Source organism: Salvelinus alpinus, chromosome 3 (genome assembly GCF_045679555.1).
Source record: "Salvelinus alpinus chromosome 3, SLU_Salpinus.1, whole genome shotgun sequence".
Taxonomy (NCBI): Eukaryota; Metazoa; Chordata; class Actinopteri; order Salmoniformes; family Salmonidae; genus Salvelinus; species Salvelinus alpinus.
This window is the reverse complement of record NC_092088.1, coordinates 82,832,226-82,847,227: the sequence shown is the minus strand read 5'-3', so window position 1 is coordinate 82,847,227 and position 15,002 is coordinate 82,832,226. Positions and strand designations below refer to the sequence as shown.

The 15,002-nt window shown below is 42.3% G+C and overlaps 1 protein-coding gene across 2 annotated transcripts in view; it reads right to left on the bottom strand.

Moving 5' to 3' along the window:
- LOC139571453 (endothelial PAS domain-containing protein 1-like) overlaps positions 1–15,002 on the bottom strand; it is a 118,767-nt gene that overhangs the window by 87,061 nt on the left and 16,704 nt on the right. The gene's annotated exons all lie outside the window — the stretch shown is intronic.

Here is a 15,002-nt window from a genome sequence, read left to right as displayed (position 1 = left end):
CTCTCTCTCTCGCTCTCGCTCTCGCTCTCGCTCTCGCTCTCTCGCTCTCTCTCGCTCTTTCTAGGACACAGACTATTTCTCATGAAAAGACAAAAGATTAGAGGCATTGTGCATACCAGAACATTCTCTTCTGACATCCCACAAAGACATAACTCTCTTCGCAACCACTCACAGATGGATTGGATTGAGATATCTCTGAGAAATTTTTGGTGAGCAGAGAACACAAACAGACTCTTTAGTAGTCCGTCATATGATAGGATTAGTGTCTTACACCTGAATAGAGCTTAGACTGAGTCCCACTCTCAGCCAACACACACACTGATCGAGAGAGAGAAATGGTGAGGGTGAGTCAGAGAGCACAGCAAACTATGAGGGACAGGGAATCCTGTAGGTGTTAGACCAACGCAGAAGTGTACAGAGTTGCAAAAACTGAGACTCACAGACAAAACTGATGGTGTACTTTAGGCTACATCAACATATTCCAACCCCAGAAAACTCAGACACAGATATAGCACAGGTACCAATTCAACTTTCTCTTCCTTCCAAAACAACCATTTGATTACAGAGCAACTTCAAAATAGCTGACTAACAATGCTGGTTGAGCACCCTTAATGTGAGATGCATCAAACTCAGTCTCATTAAGTCAGGGAAGGCTGATTCTAGCTGTGTGTCAATGGGAGGTTATACCTCTAAACCCCTTCTCTACCAACCACAGGATCGAACCACTCTAAACCCCTTCTCTACCAACCAGAGGATTGAACCACTCTAAACCCCTTCTCTACCAACCACAGGATCGAACCACTCTAAACCCCTTCTCTGCCAACCAGAGGATCGAATCGCTCTAAACACCTTCTCTACCAACCACAGGATCGAACCACTCTAAACCCCTTCTCTACCTACCAGAGGATCGAATCGCTCTAAACACCTTCTCTACCAACCACAGGATCGAACCACTCTAAGCACCTTCTCTACCAACCACAGGATCGAACCACTCTAAACCCCTTCTCTACCAACCACAGGTTCGAACCACTCTAAACCCCTTCTCTACCAACCACAGGTTCGAACCACTCTAAACCCCTTCTCTACCAACCACAGGATCGAACCACTCTAAACCCCTTCTCTACCAACCACAGGATCGAACCACTATGCGGTTTAAATTCAAAAGCATAAAACGTTTCGAATGGCAATGTCAGACAATGACAAAGCGGTCAGCTTTTTGGGTAAATAGCTGAGGGATGGGGCTGGAGTAAAGTAACCACTCTCAAATTCATAGACAGGGCTATGGATGTAGAAATCTCAGAAAAAAATATACACACCGTTTCAAAACAACAAGCAAATACAGAGGTAATACACCACATGACCAAAAGTATATGGACACCTGCTCGTCAAACATCTCATTCCAAAATCATAGGAATTAATATGGAGTTGGTCCTCCCTTTGCTGTTATAACAACCTCCACTCTTCTGGTAAGCCTTTCCACTAGATGTTGGAACATTGCTGCGAGGACTTGCTTCCATTTAGCCACAAAAGCATTAGTGAGGTCGGGCACTGATGTTGGGCGATTAGGCCTGGCATGCAGTCAGCGTTCCAATTCATCCCAAAGGTGTTCGATGGTGTTGAGGTCAGGGCTCTGTGCAGGTAAGTCAAGTTCTTCCACACCGATCTCTACAAACCATTTCTGTATGGACCTCACTTTGTGCACTGGGGCATTGCCATGCTGAAACAGGAAAGGGCCTTCCCCCTTACTGTTGCCACAAAGTTGGAAGCACATAATCGTCTAGAATGTCATTGTATGCTGTAGCATTAATATTTCCCTTCACTGGAACTAAGGGGCCAAGCTCAAACAATGACAAACAACCCCAGACCATTATTCCCCCTCCATCAAACTTTACAGTTGGCACTATGCATTGGGGCAGATAGCGTTCTCCTGGCATCCGCCAAATCCAGATTCGTCCCTCGGACTGCTAGATGGTGAAGCTTGGCATTGAGCATGGTGATCTTAGGCTCGTGTGCAGCTGCTCGGCCATGGAAACACATTTGTTGAAGCTCCTGATGAACCGTTCTTGTGCTGACGTTGCTTCCAGAGGCCGTTTGGAACTCGATAGTGAGTGTTGAAACCGAGGACAGATGATTTTTACTCGCTGCGCGCTTTAGAACTCGGTGGTCCCATTCTGTGATTTTATGTGGCCTACCACTTCGTGGCTGAGCCATTGTTGCTCCAAGATGTTTCCACTTCACAATAACAGCACTTACAGTTGACAGGGGCAGCTCTAGCAGGGCAGAATTTTGACGAACTGACTTGTTGAAAAGGTAGCATCCTATGACGGTGCCACAATGAAAGTCACTGAGCTCTTCAGTAAGGCCATTCTACTGCCAATGTTTATCTGTAGAGATTGCATGACTTTGTGCGTGATTTTATACACTTGTCAGCAACGTCTGTGGCTGAAATAGCTGAATGCAGTCATTTGTAAGGGTGTGCACATACTTTTGTATATATATAGTGTATATCCCCATTCCAGTGAGCACAGAGTTAACATATATCCCCATTCCAGTGAGAACAGAGTTAATATATCCCCATTCCAGTGAGCACAGAGTTAATATATCCCCATTCCAGTGAGAACAGAGTTAATATATCCCCATTCCAGTGAGCACAGAGTTAATATATCCCCATTCCAGTGAGCACAGAGTTAATACATCCCCATTCCAGTGAACAAATAGTTAATATATCCCCATTCCAGTGAGAACAGAGTTAATATATCCCCATTCCAGTGAGAACAGAGTTAATACATCCCCATTCCAGTGATCAAAAAGTTAATATATTCCCATTCCAAGGAGCACAGAGTTAATACATCCCCATTCCAGTGGTCAAAAAGTTAATATATTCCCATTCCAAGGAGCACAGAGTTAACTTATCCCCATTCCAGTTAAAAAATAGTTAATATATCCCCATTCCAGTTAAAAAATAGTTAATATATCCCCATTCCAGTGAACAAAAAGTTAATATATCCCCATTCCAGTAAACAAAAAGTTAATATATCCCCATTCCAGTAAACAAAACGTTAATATATCCCCATTCCAGTAAACAAAAAGTTAATATATCCCCATTCTCGTAAACAAAAAGTTAATATATCCCCATTCTCGTAAACAAAAAGTTAATATATCCCCATTCTAGTAAACAAAAAGTTAATATATCCCCATTTTAGTAAACAAAAAGTTAATATATCCCCATTTTAGTAAACAAAAAGTTAATATATCCCCATTCTAGTAAACAAAAAGTTAATATATCCCCATTCTAGTAAACAAACAGTTAATATATCCCCATTCTAGTAAACAAAAAGTTAATATATCCCCATTCTAGTAAACAAAAAGTGAATATATCCCCATTCTAGTAAACAAAAAGTTAATATATACCCATTCTAGTAAACAAAAAGTTAATATATACCCATTCTAGTAAACAAAAAGTTAATATATCCCCATTCTAGTAAACAAAAAGTTAATATATCCCCATTCCAGTAAACAAAAAGTTAATATATCCCCATTCCAGTAAACAAAAAGTTAATATATCCCCATTCTAGTAAACAAAAAGTTAATATCCCCATTCTAGTAAACAAAAAGTTAACATATCCCCATTCCAGTAAACACAGCACTGGCTGATATAATAGTACTGGATTGTACTTCCTCCCTTGTTTTTTGTTGTTGTTTATAAACTCTAACCCCTGACCTCTGATCTCTTCTGAATTCACAATATAATTCCAAACTAGCTCAGATCAACATATATGAGTAGCAGTGTGTGTTGAAGCACATCCAAAAATAATACTGTATGCAGAACCCAAGCCTTGGTTTAAAAAAGAGAAAGGGTTGAGTCTGACAAAGGAGGAGGAGAGGAGAGGCTGCCAAACAGCTACAATTACACTAAACCACAAAATAAATGGTGAGTTAAGATGGGGTGGTTATACAAGATAAGGTGAAAGTACTGCGGGATAAAGAAAGAGTATAAATCTTGTAAGTGAATGTTAGAGGATGTAATCAGCTTTGTTTCCTTTGACTCAAAGTCAAGGCCTTGGAGTGTTGTCTGCCCAGGCAGGGATGTGGTTTACGGGCGGTTCTATTGGGGCATGGCGTGTGGCACAAGGAGGGTGAACTCTGTGTGCCCTGGTACACCACAGCTAAAGTACACACACACATGCACACACAGTAAAATATGTTGTATGTTCAGCGGTTAGAGGTTTGACTTTCTGTGACTTTTAAAAGCCACAAGATAAGAGTACGAATAAACTCCACTCTGCTTGTGGAGCCAGTGCTTCCTTTCTTGATGGCAAGATGGTAAAAGTAAGTTAAAAAAGGCTAACTAGCAGAGTTTGAACCTCCAACCAAGCCCTTGAGCATGTGGTTTCACAACTAAACTTAAAGATACTCATGAGTGCTGTCCTGTTTGCCTCAGGTTGAAAGACGCTCAGAAGGCTTTGCCTCTGACCAGTTCGTGCGACCATTGTCTCCAGAGTTCAACTCCGTTGGGTATCGGACTGACTTTAGGGGAAATATTGGGGCTGCGGGTGAAGGGTATTCCGGTGAAGTGACCTTGGGAATGGGGTTGTCTGAGGTCGGTAGAGAGCGGTGGTCAGAGTTGATAGGGATGTCATCCCAGCCGAGTGAGGCTCATTCCAGTTTCTCTGGCAGTGTTCAGATTCCGGGGATGATGTACTATCCCTGGTTGGCTCGGGAGGGTTTTCAGAATGCGAATCGGACGACATCAATCTGGGGCCGCCTAAAGCCACAACTTTGGATTCGGCGGGGGAGAGTGAACCATTGGTGACTAACCTCTCTTAGGTAGGGGGCAGTATTTTCGCGTCCGGATGAAAAGCGTGCCCAAAGTAAACTGCCTGTTACTCAGGCCCAGAAGCTAGGGTATGCATATAATTGGTAGATATGGATAGAAAACACTCTACAGTTTCTAAAACTGTTAAAGTTATGTCTGTGAGTATAACAGAACTGATATGGCGAAATCCCAAGGACAAACCATCCCATTTTTTTGTTTTCAGCCGACAACTGTTTTCAATGGCTGTCACTTTTATTATAAGGCAAAATCCTCCCAGATTGCAGTTCCTAGGGATTTCACTAGATGTCAACAGTCTTTAGAAAGAGTTTCATGCTGGGTTTTGGAAAAATGAGCCAGAAATTGTAGCTTTTCTAGGTGGCTCCCATTTTGGCTGTTGTGTTTCCAAGCGCGTGGAAGAGAGCGCGTTCTTTGGTATTTTTCTCCGGTAAAGACAATAACAATTCTCCGTCTTAAATTTGATCATTTATTTACGTATTAGGGTACCTAAGGTTTGATTATAAACGTTGTTTGGAAAAGTTTATTTCTAACTTTTGGGTTCATTTTGTATGCATTTTGATGGAGGGAAACTGGGTGGATTATTGACTGAAGCGCGCCAGCTAAACTGAGTTATGGATATAAAGAAGGACATTATCGAACAAAAATACAATTTATGATGTATCTGGGACCTTTTGGAGTGCCAACAGAAGAAGATCATCAAAGGTAAGGCATTTATTATATCGCTATTTCTGACTTTCGTGGTGCACCTGCCTGGTTGAAATATGTTTTTCATGCTTTTGTATGCGGGGCGCTGTCCTCAGATAATCGCATGGTGTGCTTTCGCCGTAAAGCCTTTTTGAAATCTGACACAGCGGCTGGATTAACAAGAAGTTAAGCTTTATTTTGATGTATTACACTTGTGATTTTATGAAAGTTAAATATTTATAATTTTGTAGTTTGAGTAGCGATACTCAAACTACAGAATTATAAATATTTAACTCTGCAATTTCATCGGATGTCGGATGTTGGATGCTACCATCCCACCTGCCCATAAGAAGTTATTGCGCCTTTGATGGGGCTGTGTCATAGCGCGGCAGATCACCTGGCGGTGAATTGGCCGTCTTATCCCCTGCAGCGGAGTTCTTTCAGGTTTGAACATACTACCTCAATCAGCCTGACTAACCGGTGTCTGTATGTAGCCTCGCTACTTTTATAGCCTCGCTACCGTATATAGCCTGTCTTTTTACTGTTGTTTTATTTCTTTATTTACCTATTGTTCACCTAATACCTGTTTTTCACTATTGGTTAGTAAGCATTTCACTGTAAGGTCTACACCTGTTGTATTCGGCGTACGTGACAAATAAACTTCGATTTGATTTGAGTGAAAGTATTTATCTCCTGTCCCTGCAGCAGAGTTTTCTTTTCCAGGTTTGGGGGAAGGTATTTACCTCCTATCCCTGCAGCATAGTTTTCCAGGTTTGGGGGAAGGTATTTATCTCCTGTCCTTTCAGCGGAGTTCCTCCAGGTTTGGGAGAAGTTATTTACCTCCTGTCCCTGCAGCGGTGAATTGTCGCTTACCCCTGTTTAAAGGTTTTGCAAATGAGCTAAAGGCGATCTGGGATTCCCCTCACTTAGCCAGCCTGGTGCTAGTAGGTTATGGCGAGTTCAAGAATGGTAGATGGTATGGAGGAGCTGGGGATTGTTTGCACAAAGCTGATGGGTAGAATGGTGGCGAATTACTTAGCTTCAGTGGCTAACAAGGGGGCTAATCCTAGCAGGGTTCTTCTGAATAAACAAGGCCGGTTCTCAGCGGATCTGCTGGACAAGTTGTACCAGGTTGAGGGTGTGGCGGCCCAGTCATTGAATGTGGTCACAATGCTGCAGATCTATCATATTGATTTGCTGCAGGAGCTGAATAAGACCGTGGAAGCGGTCCAGTTTCAGAGCTTCTCTACGAAATCTTTTCTATAGCTGATTTTGTGCTGCTTCTGTCCCACTGTACTCTCCTGGCTGTGGGGAAACGTACGGGGGCGACGGTGGTGGCTTAAAGGCACCTCTAGCTGCCATTGTCCCTGATTCCTGTGATGGACAGACGAGTGTATTTGGATGAGCCAGTAACTCCAACACGGTTGTTTGGCTCGGCTATGGAGTACTTCCATTTTGATTGCAATGCATATGGACGCTTCACCATTGCCATCAGTTGCTCAAGGTATCCCCATCGTGCCTAAGGGTGTTGACTCCTTGGAGGGACCCACGACTGCTGTTGCTGGGAGTTCTCATGGGCCGGGTAGTGTCCTGCAGGGTGATCATGACAGACGCATCTTTACTGAGATGGGAGCGCTGTGTGTGGCCTACTCAGAAAGATGGATTTGGTGAACAGCGCAAAGGGCAGCATGTGTCCCTAAGATCCGACAACAGGACGATGGTGGCGTACATCCAGAGTCAGAAAGGACATGGCCTCTCTTTCCTAAACCTGGCCTGTTATCTGTTCGTATGGAGCTGTTCTCATTTCCTGCCGCTCAGAGCGACGTACCTTTCCGGATCTATCAACGTGGGTGCGGAACTACTTTCCAGGGGGGAAAAAATGATAGTCCCACTAAGTGAAAACCAGATGGGATGGCGTAAAGCTGCAGAATGCTGTGGTAGCCATGCTGGTTAAGTGTGCCTTGAATTCGAAATAAATCTCAGACCGTGTCACCAGCAAAGCATCCCACACCATCACACCTCCTCCTCCATGCTTCACGGTGGGAACCACACATGCAGAGATCATCCATTCACCTACTCTGCGTCTCAGACTGACACGGCGGTTGGAACCAAAAATCTCAATTTTGGACTCATCAGACGAAAGGACAGATTTCCACCAGTCTGATGTCCATTGCTTGTGTTTCTTGGCCCAAGAAAGTATCTTCTTCTTACTGGTGTCCTTTAGTAGTAGTTTCGTTGCAGCAATTAAACCATGAAGGCCTGGTTTACACAGTCACCTCTAAACAGTTGCTATTGAGATGTGTCTGTTACTTGAACTCTGTGAAGCATTTATTTGGCCTGCAATTTCTGAGGCTGGTAACTCTAATGAACTTATCCTCTGCAGCAGAGGTGAGTCTGGGTCTTCCTTTCCTGTGGTGGCCCCCATGAGAGCCAGTTTCATCATAGCACTTGATGCTTTTTGCAACTGCACTTGAAGAAACTTGAAGAAACTTTCAAAGTTCTTGACATTTTCCGTATTGACTGACCTCCTTAAAGTAATGATGGACTGTCGTTTTTCTTTGCTTATTTGAGCTGTTCTTGCCATAATATTTATTTCACCTTTATTTAACTTGTTATGGATATGGGGCAGCATTTTCACGTTTGGATGAAAAGCGTGCCCAGAGTAAACTGCCTGCTACTCAGTCCCAGTTGGTAATATATGCATATTATTAGTAGATTTGGATAGAACACACTCTGAAGTTTCTGAAACTGTTTAAATGATGTCTGTGAGTATAGTTTTCTACAGACAAAGGAATTCTCCGGTTGGAACATTATTGAAGATTTATGTTAAAAACATCCTAAAGATTGATTCTATACTTCGTTTGACATGTTTCTACGTACTGTAATTTGGACATTAATTATGGACTTTATGGAACAAATCAAATATTTATTGTGGAACTGGGATTCCTGGGAGTGCATTCTGATGAAGATCATCAAAGGTAAGTGAATATTTATAATGCTATTTCTGACTTATGTTGACTCCAACATGATGGATATCTTCTTGGGTGTTGTTGGTCTCTGAGCGCCGTACTCAGATTATTGCATGGTTTGCTTTTTCCGTAAAGTTTTTTTGAAATCTGACACAGCGGTTGCATTAAGGAGAAGTATATCTTTAAATCTGTGAATAACACTTGTATCTTTTATTAATGTTTATTATGAGTATTTCTGTGATTTGATGTGGCTCTGTGCAAATTCACGGGGTGTTTTGGAGGCAAATGTCACGTTCCTGACCTGTTTTCTGTTAGTTTTTGTATGTGTTAGTTGGTCAGGACGTGAGTTTGGGTGGGCAGTCTATGTTTTCTGTTTCTATGTTGGTTTTGGGTACCTGATATGGTTCTCAATTAGAGGCAGGTGGTTTTCATCTCCTCTGATTGAGAATCATATTAAGGTAGGTGTTTTCACTTTGTTTGTCGTGGGTGGTTGTTCTCCTGTGTCTGTGTTTGTTTGCACCATACGGGACTGTGTCGTTCGTTCGTCGTTTTGTGTAGTCTCGTGAGTTCTTCGTGTTATGTAAGTTCTTATGTTCAGGTTCGTCTACTCCGTTTGTTGTTTTGTTTAGTTTCAAGTGAAGTTCGTGTTTTCGTCTTTACTTAAATAAATCATGTCATATCAAGACGCTGCATTTTGGTTTAATCCCTGCTCCTCCTCTTCGGATGAAGAGGAGGAGGAACGCCGTTACAGCAAAGCCAAATGTAAACTGAGGTTTTTGGATATAAATATGAACTTGATCGAACAAAACATACATGTATTGTGTAACATGTTGTCCCGGGAGTGTCATCTGGTGAAGAATATCAAAGGTTAGTGATTAATTTTATCAATATTTCTGCTTTTTGTGACTCCTCTCTTTGGTTGGAAAATCGCTGTATGCTTTCTGTGACTAGTTGCTGACCTAACATAATGATATCTTCTCCTTTTGCCGAAAAGCTTTTTTGAAATCGGACACTGTGGTTGGATTAACGAGAATTCTATCTTTAAAATGGTGTCTAATACTTCTATGTTTGAGAAAATTGAATTATGAGATCATTCCCATGAGATTCAATCTGTTGATTGAATTTGGCGCCCTGCAATTTTATTGGCTGTTGGCGAGGGGTTCCGCTAGAAATATTATTCTTTGATTACATTTTAGGGTATCGGAGGATTAAATAGAAACGCAATTTGAATTGTTGAAACAAATTTAGGGGTAGATTTTCGAATTCCTTTCTATTTATGTTGAATGAGAGGATTACTCAAATCGAAGGCGCCAACTAAACTGACTTTTTGGTATGTAAAGAAGGATTGGGACCCTTTGGATGACAAATCAGAGGAAGATTTTCAAAAAGAAAGTGAATATTTAATCGCTTTTTGTGAATTTATGAAACCTGTGCTGGTGGAAAAATATTTTGATGTGGGGAGCCGTCCTCAAACAATCGCATGTCATTCGCTGTAATAGCTACTGTATGTCGGACAGTGCAGATAGATTAACAAGAATTTATGCTTTCAATCGATATAAGACACGTATAAGTACCTAAATGTTTAATATCCATAATTTTAATGATTTTTTATTTGAATTGTGCACCCTCCAGTTTCACCAGGTAGGCTAGTTGAGAACAAGTTCTCATTTACAACTACATCCTGGCCAAGATAAAGCAAAGCAGTGCGACACAAACAACACAGAGGTACACATGGGATAAACAAATGTACAGTCAACAGCACAATAGCAAAATCTATACACAGTGTGTTACGTTCGTTGATAGAAGGATTGGACCAAGGTACAGCATGGTAGGCAAATGTCTTGCTTTTATTTAAAATGAACACCAAAAACAAACAAAATACAAAATGAACGTAAAGTTCTGCAGGCTATACAGCAACTAACAAAATCAAGATCCCACAAACTAAGGTGGGAAAAAAGGCTGCCTAAGTATGATCCCCAATCAGAGACAACGAGAAACAGCTGCCTCTGATTGGGAACCATACTAGGCCAACAAAGAAATAGAAACATAGATTTGCCCACCCAAGTCTCACCCTGACCTAACCAAATAGAGAATAAACAAGGCTCTCTAAGGTCAGGGCGTGACACAGTGTGTGCAAATGAGGTAAGATAAGGGAGGTAAGGCAATAAATAGGCCATAGTGGCGAAATAATTACAATTTAGCAATTAAAACACTGGAGTGATACATGTGCAGAATATGAATGTGCAAGTAAAGATACTGGGGTGCAAAGGAGCAAAAAAAATTATAACAATATGGGGATGAGGTAGTTGGGTGGGCTATTTACAGATAGGCTGTGTACAGGTGCAATGATCGGTAAGCTGCTCTGACAGCTGATGCTTAAAGTTATTGAGGGAGATATGAGTCTCCAGCTTCAGTGATTTTTGCAATTCATTCCAGTCATTGGCAGCAGATAACTAGAAGGAAAGGCGGCCAAAGGGGGAGTTGGCTTTGGGGATGACCAGTGAAATATACCTGCTGGAGCGCGTGCTACAGGTGGGTGCTGCTATGGTGACCAATGAGCTGAGATAAGGCAGGGGTTTACCTAGCAAAGACTTATAGATGACCTGGAGCCAGTGGGTTTGGCCACGAATATGAAGCGAGGGCCAGCCAACGAGAGCATACAGGTTGCAGTGCTGGGTAGTATATGGGGCTTTGGAGACAAAACGGATGGCACTGTGATAGACTACATCCAATTTGCTGAGTAGAGTGTTGGAGGCTATTTTGTAAATGACATCGCCGAGGTCAAGGATCGGTAGGATAGTCAGTTTTACGGGGGTATGTTTGGCAGCATGAGTGAAGGATGCTTTGTTGTGAAATAGGAAGCTGATTCTAGATTACATTTTGGATTGGAGATGCTTAACGTGAGTCTGGAAGGAGAGTTTACAGGATAACCAGACACCTAGGTATTTGTAGTTGTCCACATATTCTAAGTCAGAACCGTCCAGAGTAGCGATACTGGGCGGGTGTGCAGATGTGGGCAGCGATCGGCTGAAGAGCATGCATTTAGTTTTACTTGCATGTAAGAGCAGCTGGAGGCAATGGAAGGAAAGTTGTATGGCATTGAAGCCCGTCTGGCGGTTAGTTAACACAGTGTCCAAAGAAGGGCCAGAAGTATACAGAACGGTGTCGTCTGCGTAGAGGTGGATCAGAGAATCACCAGCAGCGAGAGCGACATCATTGATGTATACAGAGAAGAGAGTCGGCCCGAGGATTGAACCATGTGGCACCCCCATAGAGACTGCCAGAGGTCCAGACAACAGGCCCTCCGATTTGACACACTGAACTCTGTCTGAGAAGTAGTTGGTGAACCAGGCGAGGCAGTCATTTGAGAAACTAAGGCTGTTGAGTCTGCAGATAAGAATGCGGTGATTGACAGAGTCGAAAGCCTATGCCAGCTCGATGAAGACAGCTGCAGAGTACTCTCTCTTATCGTTTAGGACCTTGAGCGTGGCTGAGGTGGCACCCATGACCAGCTCGGAAACCAGATTGGCTTTCGAAGACCTTAGAAAGGCAGGGTAGGATAGATATAGGTCTGTAGCAGTCTGTCTATGTTTTCTGTTTCTATGTTGGTTTTGGGTACCTGATATGGTTCTCAATTAGAGGCAGGTGGTTTTCATCTCCTCTGATTGAGAATCATATTAAGGTAGGTGTTTTCACTTTGTTTGTCGTGGGTGGTTGTTCTCCTGTGTCTGTGTTTGTTTGCACCATACGGGACTGTGTCGTTCGTTCGTCGTTTTGTGTAGTCTCGTGAGTTCTTCGTGTTATGTAAGTTCTTATGTTCAGGTTCGTCTACTCCGTTTGTTGTTTTGTTTAGTTTCAAGTGAAGTTCGTGTTTTCGTCTTTACTTAAATAAATCATGTCATATCAAGACGCTGCATTTTGGTTTAATCCCTGCTCCTCCTCTTCGGATGAAGAGGAGGAGGAACGCCGTTACAGCAAAGCCAAATGTAAACTGAGGTTTTTGGATATAAATATGAACTTGATCGAACAAAACATACATGTATTGTGTAACATGTTGTCCCGGGAGTGTCATCTGGTGAAGAATATCAAAGGTTAGTGATTAATTTTATCAATATTTCTGCTTTTTGTGACTCCTCTCTTTGGTTGGAAAATCGCTGTATGCTTTCTGTGACTAGTTGCTGACCTAACATAATGATATCTTCTCCTTTTGCCGAAAAGCTTTTTTGAAATCGGACACTGTGGTTGGATTAACGAGAATTCTATCTTTAAAATGGTGTCTAATACTTCTATGTTTGAGAAAATTGAATTATGAGATCATTCCCATGAGATTCAATCTGTTGATTGAATTTGGCGCCCTGCAATTTTATTGGCTGTTGGCGAGGGGTTCCGCTAGAAATATTATTCTTTGATTACATTTTAGGGTATCGGAGGATTAAATAGAAACGCAATTTGAATTGTTGAAACAAATTTAGGGGTAGATTTTCGAATTCCTTTCTATTTATGTTGAATGAGAGGATTACTCAAATCGAAGGCGCCAACTAAACTGACTTTTTGGTATGTAAAGAAGGATTGGGACCCTTTGGATGACAAATCAGAGGAAGATTTTCAAAAAGAAAGTGAATATTTAATCGCTTTTTGTGAATTTATGAAACCTGTGCTGGTGGAAAAATATTTTGATGTGGGGAGCCGTCCTCAAACAATCGCATGTCATTCGCTGTAATAGCTACTGTATGTCGGACAGTGCAGATAGATTAACAAGAATTTATGCTTTCAATCGATATAAGACACGTATAAGTACCTAAATGTTTAATATCCATAATTTTAATGATTTTTTATTTGAATTGTGCACCCTCCAGTTTCACCAGGTAGGCTAGTTGAGAACAAGTTCTCATTTACAACTACATCCTGGCCAAGATAAAGCAAAGCAGTGCGACACAAACAACACAGAGGTACACATGGGATAAACAAATGTACAGTCAACAGCACAATAGCAAAATCTATACACAGTGTGTTACGTTCGTTGATAGAAGGATTGGACCAAGGTACAGCATGGTAGGCAAATGTCTTGCTTTTATTTAAAATGAACACCAAAAACAAACAAAATACAAAATGAACGTAAAGTTCTGCAGGCTATACAGCAACTAACAAAATCAAGATCCCACAAACTAAGGTGGGAAAAAAGGCTGCCTAAGTATGATCCCCAATCAGAGACAACGAGAAACAGCTGCCTCTGATTGGGAACCATACTAGGCCAACAAAGAAATAGAAACATAGATTTGCCCACCCAAGTCTCACCCTGACCTAACCAAATAGAGAATAAACAAGGCTCTCTAAGGTCAGGGCGTGACACAGTGTGTGCAAATGAGGTAAGATAAGGGAGGTAAGGCAATAAATAGGCCATAGTGGCGAAATAATTACAATTTAGCAATTAAAACACTGGAGTGATACATGTGCAGAATATGAATGTGCAAGTAAAGATACTGGGGTGCAAAGGAGCAAAAAAAATTATAACAATATGGGGATGAGGTAGTTGGGTGGGCTATTTACAGATAGGCTGTGTACAGGTGCAATGATCGGTAAGCTGCTCTGACAGCTGATGCTTAAAGTTATTGAGGGAGATATGAGTCTCCAGCTTCAGTGATTTTTGCAATTCATTCCAGTCATTGGCAGCAGATAACTAGAAGGAAAGGCGGCCAAAGGGGGAGTTGGCTTTGGGGATGACCAGTGAAATATACCTGCTGGAGCGCGTGCTACAGGTGGGTGCTGCTATGGTGACCAATGAGCTGAGATAAGGCAGGGGTTTACCTAGCAAAGACTTATAGATGACCTGGAGCCAGTGGGTTTGGCCACGAATATGAAGCGAGGGCCAGCCAACGAGAGCATACAGGTTGCAGTGCTGGGTAGTATATGGGGCTTTGGAGACAAAACGGATGGCACTGTGATAGACTACATCCAATTTGCTGAGTAGAGTGTTGGAGGCTATTTTGTAAATGACATCGCCGAGGTCAAGGATCGGTAGGATAGTCAGTTTTACGGGGGTATGTTTGGCAGCATGAGTGAAGGATGCTTTGTTGTGAAATAGGAAGCTGATTCTAGATTACATTTTGGATTGGAGATGCTTAACGTGAGTCTGGAAGGAGAGTTTACAGGATAACCAGACACCTAGGTATTTGTAGTTGTCCACATATTCTAAGTCAGAACCGTCCAGAGTAGCGATACTGGGCGGGTGTGCAGATGTGGGCAGCGATCGGCTGAAGAGCATGCATTTAGTTTTACTTGCATGTAAGAGCAGCTGGAGGCAATGGAAGGAAAGTTGTATGGCATTGAAGCCCGTCTGGCGGTTAGTTAACACAGTGTCCAAAGAAGGGCCAGAAGTATACAGAACGGTGTCGTCTGCGTAGAGGTGGATCAGAGAATCACCAGCAGCGAGAGCGACATCATTGATGTATACAGAGAAGAGAGTCGGCCCGAGGATTGAACCATGTGGCACCCCCATAGAGACTGCCAGAGGTCCA